This window comes from Antedon bifida, chromosome 6 (assembly GCF_963402885.1).
Source record: "Antedon bifida chromosome 6, ecAntBifi1.1, whole genome shotgun sequence".
NCBI lineage: Eukaryota > Metazoa > Echinodermata > Crinoidea > Comatulida > Antedonidae > Antedon > Antedon bifida.
In genome coordinates this window covers 12,542,080-12,557,278 of record NC_136231.1, presented here as the reverse complement: position 1 = coordinate 12,557,278, position 15,199 = coordinate 12,542,080, and the positions used below count along the sequence as shown (strand labels likewise).

At 33.1% G+C, this 15,199-nt stretch overlaps 2 long non-coding RNA genes across 3 annotated transcripts; one reads left to right on the top strand and one right to left on the bottom strand.

Moving 5' to 3' along the window:
* Positions 1-6,184: 6,184 nt before the first annotated feature.
* On the top strand, positions 6,185-9,070 carry LOC144845523 (uncharacterized). 2 transcript variants are annotated; one of them, XR_013612560.1, is made up of 6 exons: positions 6,185-6,448; positions 7,544-7,588; positions 7,834-7,866; positions 8,120-8,167; positions 8,283-8,315; positions 8,853-9,070. It is a non-coding gene; the product is annotated as an uncharacterized LOC144845523 (long non-coding RNA). The 2 variants fall into 2 exon arrangements; XR_013612559.1 differs by having other exon boundaries at positions 7,831-7,866.
* Positions 9,071-12,168: 3,098 nt separating this feature from the next.
* Positions 12,169-14,387, bottom strand: LOC144844900 (uncharacterized). Its single transcript, XR_013612479.1, has 4 exons — positions 14,276-14,387; positions 13,424-13,490; positions 12,809-12,885; positions 12,169-12,286 (listed from the first exon to the last, which is right to left on the bottom strand). It is a non-coding gene; the product is annotated as an uncharacterized LOC144844900 (long non-coding RNA).
* Between the last annotated feature and the right edge of the window lie 812 nt (positions 14,388-15,199).

The following is a 15,199-nucleotide window of genomic DNA, read 5'->3' as shown; positions in this document are numbered from 1 at the left end:
AGGACGGTTTCAAGAGTTTCGAAATGCTCAAAGTCATTCTTTCCTGTAATTAATATATCGTCCAGGTATACTGTAACACCTTTAATTCCTTGTAATAGTCCTTCCATGACACGCTGGAAAATCGCTGGTGCTGAAGAGACTCCAAACGGCAACCGTGTATATTGTAAAGTCCCTTTTGAGTGTTGATTACAACATATTTTCGAGAATCTTTATCCAAGAGTAATTGTTGGTACGCTTGTGACATATGTCCAATTTAGTAAATTTTTCTTCGGGGCAAAGGATACTGATCAACTTTGGCTGCTTTATTTACAGTATTTTGTAGTCACCACAGATCCTAATGGTAGATTTATCTGCCTTAAGTACCGGAACTATTGGTGCAGCCCAGTCTGAAAACTGTATAGGTTCAATAATGCCTTCTCGTTGTAAGCGATCAAGTTAGTCATCTACTTTCTGTCGCAAAGCATACGGAACATGTCTGGCTTTGCAAAATGTTGGCATTGTCTCTTTATCAACATACATTTTTGCTTTAGTACCCTTAAGGGTACCTAGTTCATCTTTAAATATTTCTTGGTATTTACCAAGCAGTGAACTTAAATCTAATTGGTTTATTACCTTGGTTTGTTGCCAGTCCAACTTTATAAACTGAAGCCAGTCTCGACCAATTAGGGTAGGTCCATCTGTTCGCACAATCGTTAACGGTAATATTGTAGTAGTACTCTGGTATGTAACTTCAGCATTAATTTTACCCAAAACATCCATTATTTGTCCAGTGTACGTACGTAGCTTAACTGACGATGGTTCAAGTTTTCTTTCAGGCCATAATTGCCTAAATTTCGTCTGCGACATTATTGATACCGAGGCTCCTGTGTCAATTTCCATTTCAGTATCCAAACCATCTAACAGTATCTTAACTTTCATAGGTGGAGGACTAGACGTGGTCTTTATTCCAAATAATTCTTCATACATTTCTGTAGCTATGTTGCTTGGTTCATCGCTTGGCTCATCTGCCACAACATTTTTAACTGTTTGGGGCTTCCCCTTCTTTTTGCTAAGACAAACAGATTGAATGTGTCCTACCTTGTTACAATAATGGCAAGTTGTTTGCTTAAAATAACATTTGTCTGGCAAATGGTTATTCTTTCCACAGCGAAAACATGGTTTCGACTTCTTATTTGTATTTGACATAACTAGTTTTTATGGCTTCATAAGATTATGTTAACACAATATATGTGCATAAATTGCAATATTATAGCATAATTATCGAATTTTAAAAAGTGGACATTTTTGCCATTTTTCGAAATAATTCCTTTTTTCCCCCGCATTGAAATTTTCGAAAAATGGCAAAATTTCGACCCTTTTATTTGTTTACATAACTAGTTACTATGGCTCTATAAGATGATGTTAACACAATATATATACATAAATGACAATATAATAGCATAATTATTGGATATTAAAAAGTGAACATTTTGCAAATTTTCGAAAAATTCCTTCGGTCCCCAGCAGTGAAATTTTCGAAAAATGGCCAAATACTTACCCTTTTATTTTTTGACTTAACTAGTTTTTATGTCTCCATAAGATGATGTTAACACAATATATGTGCATAAATTGCAATATTATAGCATACTTATTGAATTTTAAAAAGAAGAAAATTTGGCAATTTTTCTAAAAAATTCCTTTGGTCCCCCGCAGTGAATTTTTCGAAAAATGTCAAAATTTAGACCTTTTTATTTTTTTACACAACTAGTTACTATATGGCTTTATAAGATGATGTTACCATAATATATGTGCATAAATGGCAATATTATAGCATAATTCTTGAAGTTTAAAAAGTGGAAATTTTGGACATTTTTTGAACAATTCCGTAAATTTTGACTTCTTTTTGTAAGCAATTTTGTTTACATTTTCAACTGCAGCTGCAGAGGTTGGCTGCGCCAGATCTCTTACATTTCTTGTTGCAGTTTCGATGCTAGTTGCAATTTCAACAGCTTTTTCCAGTGTCAGTGCTTTTTCTGCCAAAAGACCAAATTCCGTGATTACGGACGCCAAAAACTAGACGATCTCGTAACATTGTATTGAGCGAGGCTCCAAAGTTACAGAATTCTGCCATCGATCGAAGCGATGCCATAAATTCAGGCACTGTTTCATTATCACGTCGAAAGCGTGAGTTGAATTTGTATCGCTGTACAATTTCACTAGGCACTGGACTGTGATGCCCATTCATAGCTGTTACCAGCTCATCGAATGTTTTATCCTTGGGTTTTTCTGGTGTAACCAAATTTCGTAAAAGCTTATAAGATGATGGGCCAATAACTGTTAACAGTGTTGCTTGTTTCTTCTCCTCTGTAGTAATTTCTTTTGCCTTGAAATACAAGTTACTTACTTACTTATTTGTTTTCATAGCTATCCCCAATATTGGGGCCATTTCGCCGTCATTGACATTATGTTGACATAGCACAACTTTTCTTAATTTTATGAGAGACGTTAATTTTGATGAGAAGGTCATGGAACACTAATTAATTTTAAAAACAACTAAAAACCTGGGACCTGTAACCCTGACGGGTACTCTCCCTCCGGGTCAAAGGGATCCCGAAACTCATCGGTGGGCAGGGGCGCTCATCTCCCTATTCAGGACTATTCCTGATGATTACCCAACCTATTTACATTTAAAATTAAAATTAAACATCAAGACATAACTTAATCAACTTAATGACTACTGGACATAGTAGTTATTGTCTTCTATAAAAGATGCTGGAAGCACTTCCTTATAGTCTTCTCGGTCTAGTTGACTAGCGTTTATAGTTCTCTGAAGTATACTTGGGCTCGGTCTTCCTATCAATTTACTTTTTTGGTCATAAAATGTAAGAACTTCGCAGGGATCATAGTTCTGTCTCCGAATACAGTGTGAAATCCAGTTAGATTGCTGTTGTTGGTAGAATATCGTGTTGGTTATTGCGTAGAGCCTCTGGTTATTGACAACGTACCGCCAATCAGTTTCCTGTTGTTCTTCTTCTTCCTCAGACTCTAGTCTAAAGTCTAAACGCTCAACAAACTGTGACCAATCTTCCCTTCCTTCAATAAATTCTTCGATTTTGCCAATAAGGGCCATTCTCGTCGCCACTGTAGTGTAATGTACCGATTTACAATACAAATAAGTGAGAGAGAGACAAGTTCTGTTATAGTCGAAAGCTAGCACTGAAGTGTTTATTCTTTATTCTACATTTACTATATATTATAATAACAATATCGGTAATGGGTAATTAATCTGTCAAGGTGGAATGTTTAGTGGTCTAAGCAGAGGGTCTACTTTAGCCATTAGTGACCATTAAGTAGCCAGGGTTATATAGAAGTGGGTTAACATAATATATATGGTAACAGGTGAAGGAAGTTTAAATAATTGGTAGCAAGTAATATTAATCAAGTTCAATACATTACACTTTTCATTTAATCTTAACAGTAAAGTTAATCTTTCTGATTGCGTGGAGATGGATTGTGATGCATTTAAGAAAGCAATGATCAGAGATGAAGATGGTGGAATTCTAGGAGGATCACGGCCTGGTTATGTTATTCCTGATTCTCCATACGAGTGGGATAGAGATCCGAGACGTGGAATTAAAATTCCTTATGATGAAAAATGTCCACATAAAGGTTGGTTGTCTGCTTTAATGTTAAATTTTAGCTTTTGAACTGTGATTCTTCCCTAAATCTTTCCTCCTATTAAAGTTGCACTCTTGAAACAAGACCAGTCCATTCACCGAGACTGGGCACGCAATTTTATTGTGGCATCCCTTTTTTGAGGAGTAGGAGAATCACTGTGTTGTAGCTGTGATCTTTTATATAATCTGCTCTTTTCATTAAGGTATCATTGGTACAGAAGACTGCATATGGCATGAATCTTGGCAGGCTTTTGAATGCTATGACTATGATTACGCTATGTTGATTATTGAAAGTCTTGATCCTGACACAGAATTACAACGTCTTCACCAATCGTCATTGGGTCTAACGGTTATGTTGATTTGATCAATGGACCACAAGATCACGGCTGGTGTCATGGGTACACATGTCAAGAGCGCATCAGCACATTTATGTCTATCGTTGCAATTGGAGAGACTTATGAGATGTATATGAGAGTTCAACGAATCCTCAAACGTTATGACTTCATTTCCTGAACACAGCCAGATCAGAAAATAGTTGTCGGCATCTGGTATGCCAATCCTCAACGCTTAGATGTGTACCATCAAGGTCACTATGTCATGTCAAATAACGGGCAGCTGGATGGAGATATGTTCATATACAATACAATACAAATCTTTCTTTATTCTGGAATAGCTCTTTCAATACACAAGTACTGGTCTCCCAAGAGGTCCAGATTTGGAAAAAAAATACAAGAAAAATAAAAGTAAAAGCTATATTAAAACTATGTACAATAGAAGTTATACAAGATGTTTAAATTCAACTTGACTAAGTGTCTCATAATTTTTACGGATATGTACAGGAAGATTATTCCATAAGGTTGATGCTCTATAATTAAACATTCTCTTTCCATAAATATTGTTCCATGCTGGAACATTTTTAGAGTTTTTGTTGATTGACTTCTTGTATTTTTTGTGTGAAAAGTGTCCATAAATTTGAATAGATTTGTTAAATAAGATGGTGCTAAACCCTGTAGGCATTTAAATAGCATAATTAATAAATCATTTTCCCATCTGTCATGGACACTCTTCCATTTTAGTGAGGACATCAATTCTGTTATAGGGGTGTACATATCAGCATAAAGAATGATTCTAGCTACTCTATTTTGAAGTACTTGAAGACGATTAACAAGTTCTAAGTTACAATTTGACCAAACATTACTACAGTAATCAAAACAAGGTAATACTATTGCATTAGCAAGTAGTCTTAAAGCAAAATTTGGAATATAATATCTTAATCTACGAATAATACCGATACGTTGTGATACTCTAGAAGCTACTTGTTCAACATGCTGTTTCCATGACATAAGTGAATCAAATGTAAGTCCAAGATATTTAAAATTGTCAACTCTTTCGACATCATTGCCATTAATAGAAAGAGAAATATGGGTTCCAGAAGATCCAAACGATCAGTTCATGCCAACTCCTGACTCCAGCATTTATGGCGAGAACTATTTTGATCGCGATTGGCAGACTCTTTGGATACTTATACGTGGTAGTGAACCAATTGACATCATCACTACACCGGTTATAATGGTTGACTTTTGTGTGGCTCCTGTTGATGTTTTCTATGAAGAAGATCTTGTTAACAATCTTGCCAGTTTGGTATATATAATAAGTAAATAGCTTTCTTTAACCATATTAAAGTATCACATAATCTATCCAGATTTCTTCTTTTTTCAGTTTCATATGTTTAGAAATGAGTTGAATTTTATTTAATTACCTATTCTTTTAACATCTAAACAATAATTAATATTTTTTCCTTACAGGCAATTCAACCCTTGAACGTGATTAGTTAGTTAACCTTCAAGCAGAAATTGTTAATGCAGCACAAACCGGTACTTTGTACGAGAGTCTTGAAGTTGAGGTTATTAGCAATGACCGATCCTTCTCCCCCAGCCGAAGACCCAACAAGGGGTGTGAGAGCAACAAATACAACAGGAGGTCCAAGTACAGGCAATGAAACGTAAGTCACATTTTAAGAAGTAATGAGTTGAAGTAGAGTTTTCTGTAGAGTTACTGTAGTATAGAACTGGCTTGTATCGTCTTGTCCAAAGTCTTAAATTGTATTCTCATGTGTGGCGTGCAACAAACATAACCATAATGCCTATATCATTACAAACCAACATAACTAATTGGTTCACAGGTATTCTGAGAAGCAAGCTGAAGAAGAGGCATCTAGTGACCCAAAGCACAATGAGTATACGTTTACGGCTGATGCTATGGAGAACCATCCATTTGAGGTTCAGCCTTGCATCTCTATATTGGATACCAGTGTAGGTTTTAACACAATTCTTTCTAAACTCCAATATACTGTAGGCTATCAAGCTTTGGTAATACACCATAGGTTTGATACAAATATTCTACGAAAAAAAGGAATTATTCAATGATTTTTTGATTTTTTCAGGCTGAAATTGTGCAAAATCTGGGACATTCTTCACATCCATGGAAAATGCCCAGGAGTATCTGATGCAGAGCTCGTCAGCAACAACACTGTATATATAATCCATGGCTGGGCCAACTTCACTGATCTTGCCATTAATCTGTCGGGAAGTGGTTACTTCTTTGAATTCAGCATTGTTTATTCCAACTCATCCACGCTAGAAGGTATCAACTCAACAGAGTTTTCTGTCATTGAGGGTGTTTTCCACATATCAATCGCAGATCAACAGTAAAAGTTTTGGAGAAATTTAATGTTCAGTTTAATCTAATTGAAGATTTTACAACGGATATTGCAGAACATCTGGATTCCAAGATTGGTGATTTTTTAATTAATTATAAGTCATTTTCAAATTGTCAATGCAGTTCTCTCTCTAATTAACCATCCATCTTCTATTTAATACTGCATTATAATTAAAAAATCACCATCAATTGTAGACTAGTGACGTATCCAATCTAAGAGCAACTTCTTTTTGAAGACTACAGTCCATTTCAAATATTCAATGCAGGTCTCCCTCTATTTAACCCACTACCTTCTATTAATACTTCCCCCTACCCCAATTTTAAAAGCATCTTCAATTGTAGACTATCGTATCCACTCTAAGAGCAACTTATGTTGAAGACTAGCCAAAAGTACCTACAAGTCGACACTCCCATAAAAATCCAATTACAGACTACTTTCAAATTTGATTTCATCGGCTGTATAAATCACCTCAAATTAAAGACAACCTCCAGAACAATTGGATAAATATTGGTCAAACATTGGTCAAACAAGGATAAATATAATATTCTAGGCTTTTCCTTAGGCTTTTTGTCTGGCACTTACTTGTTTTGGGTTCAGACAGTCTTTAAGTTGTGTTAAAATACTTCTATAAGGGAACATATTAAGTGGATTGTTTTTAATAACAGATAATGATCACAAATCACAGGAGATCAGGAAAGTGCTAGATATGCACAAGCATGTGATGCGGTATATGCCCAAAATAAAAAGCAGGCAGCAGAGACTTCGAGGCCAAAAGAACAGCCAATAGCCAAGGACATATCAACCTTAAAGAATTATAATGCAATTGCTGTAGTTGCGGGTGAAAACGTTTTAAACACGGCACATCTTTTTAAAAAAAAAATAGGCATTGTTGCTGGTACAATGCAAACTTCACTCTCACAAAGCATAAACACCTTAAAAACCAGAATCTCGCCAAAACCTAGATTATCTCAAAATATTTCCTGCCCTTTATATAGTCCGTACAGCTTATTACCCACACAGTACACATCTTTTACTTACCTGTTCTGCCAGTAGGTAATTGAAAAATCAGCAAATTTTGTCAAATTAACAAGTGGCAACACTTGTACAGGTAAGAAGAATAAGAAAACTTAATTATTTTTAATTAATTATTTTATTGTGTTTTTCTATAGGAGATAACCCAGAAGCCTAGAAGTAGAAATGAATACTTTTACAGGTAAGCTTTAATATAGTTTATAAACAAAGTATGTAAAATGAGAATACTTCTTTTGCTAATAGAAGAGACAATTCCAGAGTGCCATAAAATCAAGACCATATATTTGTTGGTTCTAAACATGGAAAACAATTTTATGGTAGATCTTAAGTTCTTCAATGCAATCAGTGCAATCAAAGTACTTAATGTACAGATAGATATTAGGAATATATTAAATTGTTAACTTTTCATTTATTATTGATCAGCAGATGAAACTTTTAAAGAAGAAGAAAACATCACAGGTAAGCTTATAAAACATTACTAATAAAAATCTGGTGCTGAGGTGAGGTGAAATTAAGATTGACTCTTTCTATGAAGTTCTTTTTTAGTGTTAAAATTAATTAATCCATGTCCCATTTTCCATTCCAATCTGTCCCTGTGTCATAAGAAATGTTTAAGAGTTGTGCAACTGTAGATGCCGGAAATGGCACTTATCAGACACAAATTAGATTTTCGTAAACATTACATGCTTAACATTTTATTGTTGTTTATCAGCAGATGATGCTGATAGTTATGGACAACTAGAAATTGCCACAACATCAGGTAAGTCTACTACAATATTAGCAGCAAAACATTTGAAAACACAAATGTACAATGTATCAAGAACGAAAATGTATAAAATATTAATGTTATAAATTGTTTTTGTTTACTACTATAGGAGATGACCTATACAACCATGACGATCTCACAGGTAAGTTTATATTTAAAAAGGTTCGTTCTTCACATGCCAAAGAGCATTCAATTGGTTAAAGAGCAGTGCATATATATGATTAGACTGGGTTCCAGCCCGTAAATAGTAAAGATAAATAATTTGGCACATATGATATGATAACCTACGTCATTCTTATCGGATGTTTGCGGGCATGCAAATCGATATTATACGTATAAAACGCCATATGTGCCAAAATTTACGGGCTGGAACCCAGTCTAATATAGGATGGATGTCTGAGGTTGTCATATGTACCTGTAGGCCTATACTTCTGTATTTAAGCATTTTAATTGGAATATTGTTGAACATTAAAGGGAAAGAGATCAATATAGTGTTATTTTTTAACAAGTACAGTACTACAGTAGTTAAAAAATATGGGCCGGTTGTTGGTCGCAAATATTCAATTTCTCGATTCCAAGTGGATAGCTGTTATGTGACATCAAAATAGGACAAATTTAGGACAAATACATCTGTAAGAGATGATAGAATAATTGCATTTTTGTTTTTCTCATTTTGCAGGCAAGAAAGAGGTAGCGAAATTGTTGACATCAAATCCTGGATTCTCAATTCAAAATTGGATAATTATAAGGATGAAAGTTAAGAATGAAAAAATGATGCTGATGAGCTTTTGATTTTAAAAGGTTTGAAAATAGATATAACATAACGTATGTTAACGTTCTGATTGATATACTTGTTTTTAATAGTGTTACCATATCAATTTGTCAGGCTGTTGCACCTAAGGGCGCGTTTATACAACACGCTATTACACGCATATTCAACACGCCTACGAGAAGTGTGTTCTATAACATCGAAGAGATTCCGTGTAATGAGATTTTAATTGCAAAAAAGGCTACTTGGCTGAATCCTAACATTTTGTGGATTCCCGGTTGCTGTTATTATTATAAATAATAGTGTAATTTGATATTTGGGCTACAATAGTCTATAGATTATATCATGGATTAATTAGTTTAAACTAATTGATACATGGTTATATACTACAAGTTGATCAATTTGGAAATGTTTGCAATATTAAAAGTGTAATTTGATATTTGGGCTACAATAGTCTATAGCATGTATTCATTAGTTTAAACTAATTGATTCCGTAAATCTTCTAATTGTAACCCTGGGTTATTATTTTTTGATTGCTTTTTAGGGTGGGTTACTATTAGAAGTGGGGGGGGGGGGGGAAAGGGGGATTACTAATTGGAGTAGTGGTTTATTATTACTAATCTTAAATTAGGCACCTGAAAATAGTAAGGCACCTGAAAATAGTAACCCACCCCAACTTTTCCGGTCAGCAAATCATAGAAAAATAATAAAACAGTACGAATAAATAAATTTGTTTGAACTTTATTTTATAAACTCAAAAACACTCAGTCCTCTCGAGATCAACATGCATTATCTCCTTATTTTCAAAATATTGCTGCATAATAAACGACCAGTCTTAATGTCATTTTTTCAATAGTTTTTGTGACTCTAATAATAACCTCCACCATGGGTTACTAGTAGTAGTAGTGGGTTATTATTATAGATTGACTTATAAGTTGGGTTACTACTAGAAGGGGGGTTACTATTAGAGTGTGGGTTACTATTAGAATTGACGGTACATGGTATAATACAAGCTGATCAATTTGGAAATGTTCACAATATTAAAGTGTAATTTATTAAGTTATTCAGTGATTAAATATTTCAAAGTATTTCAGCTAGAATGTTAATATTTCTAATTTATTTTTCTTTACATTATGATCATTTATTTATACATAAAAATCATCACATATAAGACAAGAACAATTGTCCTGTAATTGATCCTGCTGGAGATAGATTTCATACATGTTAAAAACGTCAAATGTTTTAAAAAAAATTACCGGTATGAATATGAAAATATGAAGCACAATTAGTCTAGTATGTTCCTTAATAAAATTCTTAAAATTAATACTGTAACAGACTGAAATTAGGAACTATCCAGTGTATGTTAGATTCAATTAATAGTATTCCTAACACAGTACATTACTGTAGCAGCTTTGAGCGAGTAGCCAGATTTCTAATTCTTACATGATTGCACAGTAGAACAAATCATCAATAAAATAATCCAATACTTTTACTGGATTTGGACATCAGATGAATCTCTGATGAATCTAAAGATGTTAAAAACCACATGGACAATTGTTATTTAAATATTTTCAACGTCATGACAATACAAATTACATATTTAGAATATGACCTCAACTAAGAACAATATAGCCATAGAAAATGAGAAAAACTGCAACCAGCTGCCCAAGAACATTTACTCCATCAACACATCAGACACTAGGCCTATATGAAAAGGAAAAAGACATTATTAATGTTAACACAACGAGTACCAGACAACATAACTCTTTTGGGATCATTTCAGCCACCAGTTATTGCGGCACAGCTGTTTCAACCAATGTAAAATAAATAGAAAAAGTCAAGCGCCCTCAATATTGTCAGACGGCGATATGTGCCTGAGTGTGACGCCGCGCGAGTGGTTGAATCTTGTTCAACTTTCGCGACATTTGCAACTTTTATAACTACACTTTAAATTAATTTAATCAATTTCGTCATAAATATTATAAAACCATTTTTATACTATTTGTTAGAAAATAAGTTTTTTAATTACCGATTTTTTTTGGAAATAGTAAGTAATTAAGCATAACACCGAGTTTACGAAATTATTTACACCCGGAAGTTTTAAAAATTAACATCGATCGGCCTAGCAAATGTAAACAATGGAAAGTTTGAAAAAATGCTTGTCAAATTGTACACTTTTTGTTTTTATTCGTAATTTTCATAAATACTTGGAAAATCTAGGTAAAAGTTTGATTATATATGCTTACATGAGATATTGAATTGTTAGGAGGTGACGGTGAAAATCTCAAGAAAATTTCATTGAAAAACTCGACTGTTTTGTTAAATGCGAAACAGCGTTTTTGGCGAGAGGTCGATGAACGCGGCTGATAACCGCTCGCTAGGCTGTACGCAACTAGGCCTAGGTTGTAGCTAGGCCTAGTTGGTATGTATAAGTAGTGTAATCATGCTATACATCATTTTAATTTACAATAGATTAAATAATAAGCTTAATTATTATCATTGTATTTATTTCAACTGAATATAATTCATCATAAATGTAAAAATTTAGTAAAACTACTAACTACCAGGCCTAGGCCCTTAAAATTAAAGCCTATACAAAAATACTCAAACTACTGTATGATAAATATAATATAAAATTAAAGGTTAGTAAAATTAACATTTCTTTTTTGTAGGCAACACAGTTTCACGAAAGGCTTTACGTTCTACTTGCTTTTGTTGTGGAACAAAATTTAAAGAAAAGGATAAAAAATACAATTTAAAAAATATGAAAAGCCATCACAAATTTGCACTAAATCTAACAAATGTAAAATCACAACCTATATACATTTGTACAACCTGCCATTCATGAATTTGCAATGGATACTGTATACTACCACGCTAACATTTAAATTAACAGGGCATGGACAAAATTGCTTGGCATGCTACAACTATGACCTGGGCCAAAACTACATTCACAAGTGAAAGAACACACTGGCGTTTAAGGGAACAGTTTGTTTGTCTGGTACAGCTGCTCCATAATCTTCTTTTCTTCCTTATATCTTCACTCTTTTTGAAAGTTTATAGTATACTAACAAATTTAATTAAATGAACATACCTCATAATCAAATAACTGTTTTAACGTCCTAATTTATATGCATGGTTTAAAAACCGCCAACTTTCAATTAAGATTACATCATACATTGTACCATGGAGGTATAAAATATTTTATTTATTTTATACCTCCATGATTGTACATTTCTATTCAACAAAATTGTCAGAACTTTCTATTATTTAAATGTCTAAGATAGTCAGGTCTCGGGTCCATTCTACAGTCACCACAGATTGACTTTTTCATCACAAAATTTCTGAAATTAGAAAATATATTAATGTGTAAATTAAGTATTTTTAGCAAAATACAGGCATATTGCACCAGGTGTAATGCAGCCTAAGCTGCATATGCTTGAGCACCATGCTATTGCATTCATGAGAGAATGGAAGGTGGTCTCTGAGCAAGGCAGGGAGCTAATACATGCCAAACTCAACCGTCACAAAACAGCAGTGTGGATTAGAGTCAAACTTAGACTCATCTGACTTTCACATCTCCAATGATACAAAATAAAATAATAAAACCCAACAAATGCAAGAAAGCCAATGAAGAATGATTCATTAACATCATCATCATAAAATATTGTACATTTTTTAATGTTAAAGGAATATTGCATTGTATTGATTTCCTTTTAACAATGCCTAATGATAATGAATATGTAAAAGTAATACTATAGTATGTCTATATTTCAATTACTAACTAATTACTATTGATTGATAGTACTACTGCTGTACTGTACAATTTAATATTTGCTAGTTCTTGAACAGTAAAATAAACTTGCCTATATAGATGGTAGGTATAGGTATTGGTCCAAATCTGTTTAAAATGATTTTTCCACTTCGGGTTGCCGCTATGTACCTAAAAAATAGTAAAACATTATTATAAGAATTACTTAAAATTAGCTTATTAAATTTAATATGGTTGCATATATACTAATTTGAATATGCAGTGATAAGCAAAAACGAATGTTAAAATTCATTATTTATAATATTACATACAGGGTAGGGGTATATGCCCTATGTCATTGCATAGGGTATATATAACCAGGTATTCTCATAATAAACATTATTTAAATAAATACTGTAAATATATTAAAACTAAAATTAATAATAATTAAATAATAATATATAGGCGTAAAGCCTAGACCTAATTAGGTAGTCTACTTATACCTAGCCTATTGCTCTAGGCTAGGCTAAATAAGCTGGAAAGCTGCTTCTCTGTAGGCTGCTAGTGCTAGAGAGCACAGGTCTAGCTAGTATATTAAAATAAAAATAGGGCCTATAATAGGCCTAGCCTACTCAGCCAGTGGTAGTGATTGATTGTTAATATTACAAATTAATAGCATGGTAAACACAATTTAATATTTGCTACTTCTTGAACAGCAAAATAATCTTACCTATCTAGATGGTAGGTATGGTCCAAATCTGCTTAGCCACTTCAGGTTGCTGCTCTATAATATGTACCTACAATAGTATAACATTAATAATTATTATAACAATTTTATAAAATTAACTTAACTTATTAAATTTAATATGATTGCATACTAATTTGAATATGCAGTGATGAGCAAAACCAAATGTTAATATGATGCTTGTCATTATTTATATTGTAATTATTACATACAGGGTAGGCCTATAATATTCCCTATTGCATACATAGGGTATATATATATAATCCTCATAATATTAAATTTACAGTTTTTGTAATGAATACTGTAAATTTATTAAAACTAAAATTAATTATAATGATTAAATAATATTAATAATATATAGGCCTAGGGGTAGATCCTGGGCCTAATTTTAATTAGGTAGCCTACTAATACCTACTCAAGGCCAGGCTAACTAAGCCGGAAAGCTGCTTCTCTGTAGTAGGCTGCTAGAGAGCACAGGTCTAGCTAGGGCGTAGGCCTAGTATTAAAATAAAAATAGGGCCTATAATATTGGTATATGCCTACCCTACCCAGCCAGGCCTAAATAATTAAAATAATGTAACATTTCCAAACTCATTTGGGTCAGCTGTCACATGAAAGGCAGTGTTGCAACTAGAGTAGACACAAGCCTAAGCCTAAAAATGACACAATTTGAAACGGCCATAGCTCAAAAATTCAACCATCACCTCTCGACCATTACTATGTTATAACATTCACAACAGATAACTAAATCATCATGCAGTACCAAAGAATTAGAGTGAAAATTACATTTTTTAAAGATACGGACAAACAAACATGTACCTAATTTGGAAATATCACTCACGTGCGTTAATTGGTCTATGCTTGTAATTTATGGTCCACCCTTCCATTAATTTTCAGCGTTACATTCCTTGTTAAAAACAAAAACAACAACTTGCTTGTTTCATCCAGGGACTCTTTAATGAATATTCATATTTTTTGCGACCCTTTATTTTTTTATCTCATTCTCATTGGCTGTTTAAAACATGTCTTTAAATGACAATTGACTCCACTCTGCACACGTGGATTTGTAAGTAATTGTTTATGTATTGTTACTCCAGCGATACGACTTGTAACGTTGAGGGCGCATGACTTAATTCGTATGTTTGAAACAGCTGTGGCGGCCGTCAGTTATGCCAGTACATTTTTTTTTTAAATTTATTTTACATGTGCCAATAAGTATGTGTGATTTTTATAAATAAAGTTGTTTTGTTTCCGTTTTGGTTTTATTCTGCAAATTGTGGTTTTTTAAATGTTGGAAATTAGTTATTATTATTTATTATTAGTTACCATTACCAATATTAATAATTAATATTCATTTTATCGATAACAGGATTATGGTTTCTGTATCAAGTTATAAACTCCAAGTGCATAAGAAATGAAGAAGTACAATTAAAAAAACGGGAAATATTGTGTTTATGAGATGAGCCTTGTTGTTTGGGGTATCATGTATAATAATGATATGCAGAAATAAGAAAATACGTAAACAAAAGAAATATACGATTAATTATTATAATTAATCATTAAAACTAGATGTTAGATTAGTAAAATTTGTTTTGTATTAAGAAACATTGATTAGAATTTATCGTTAATATTTACTATATTCATAAAAACATTGCGCGGCTGATACTTGACTAGATACTAAACTAGTTTAATGGCCATTTAGTTCTGTGTTTATTTATGGCTATTTGGAGCCCTCCTTTTGTTTGGTGCGCATACAAAAGT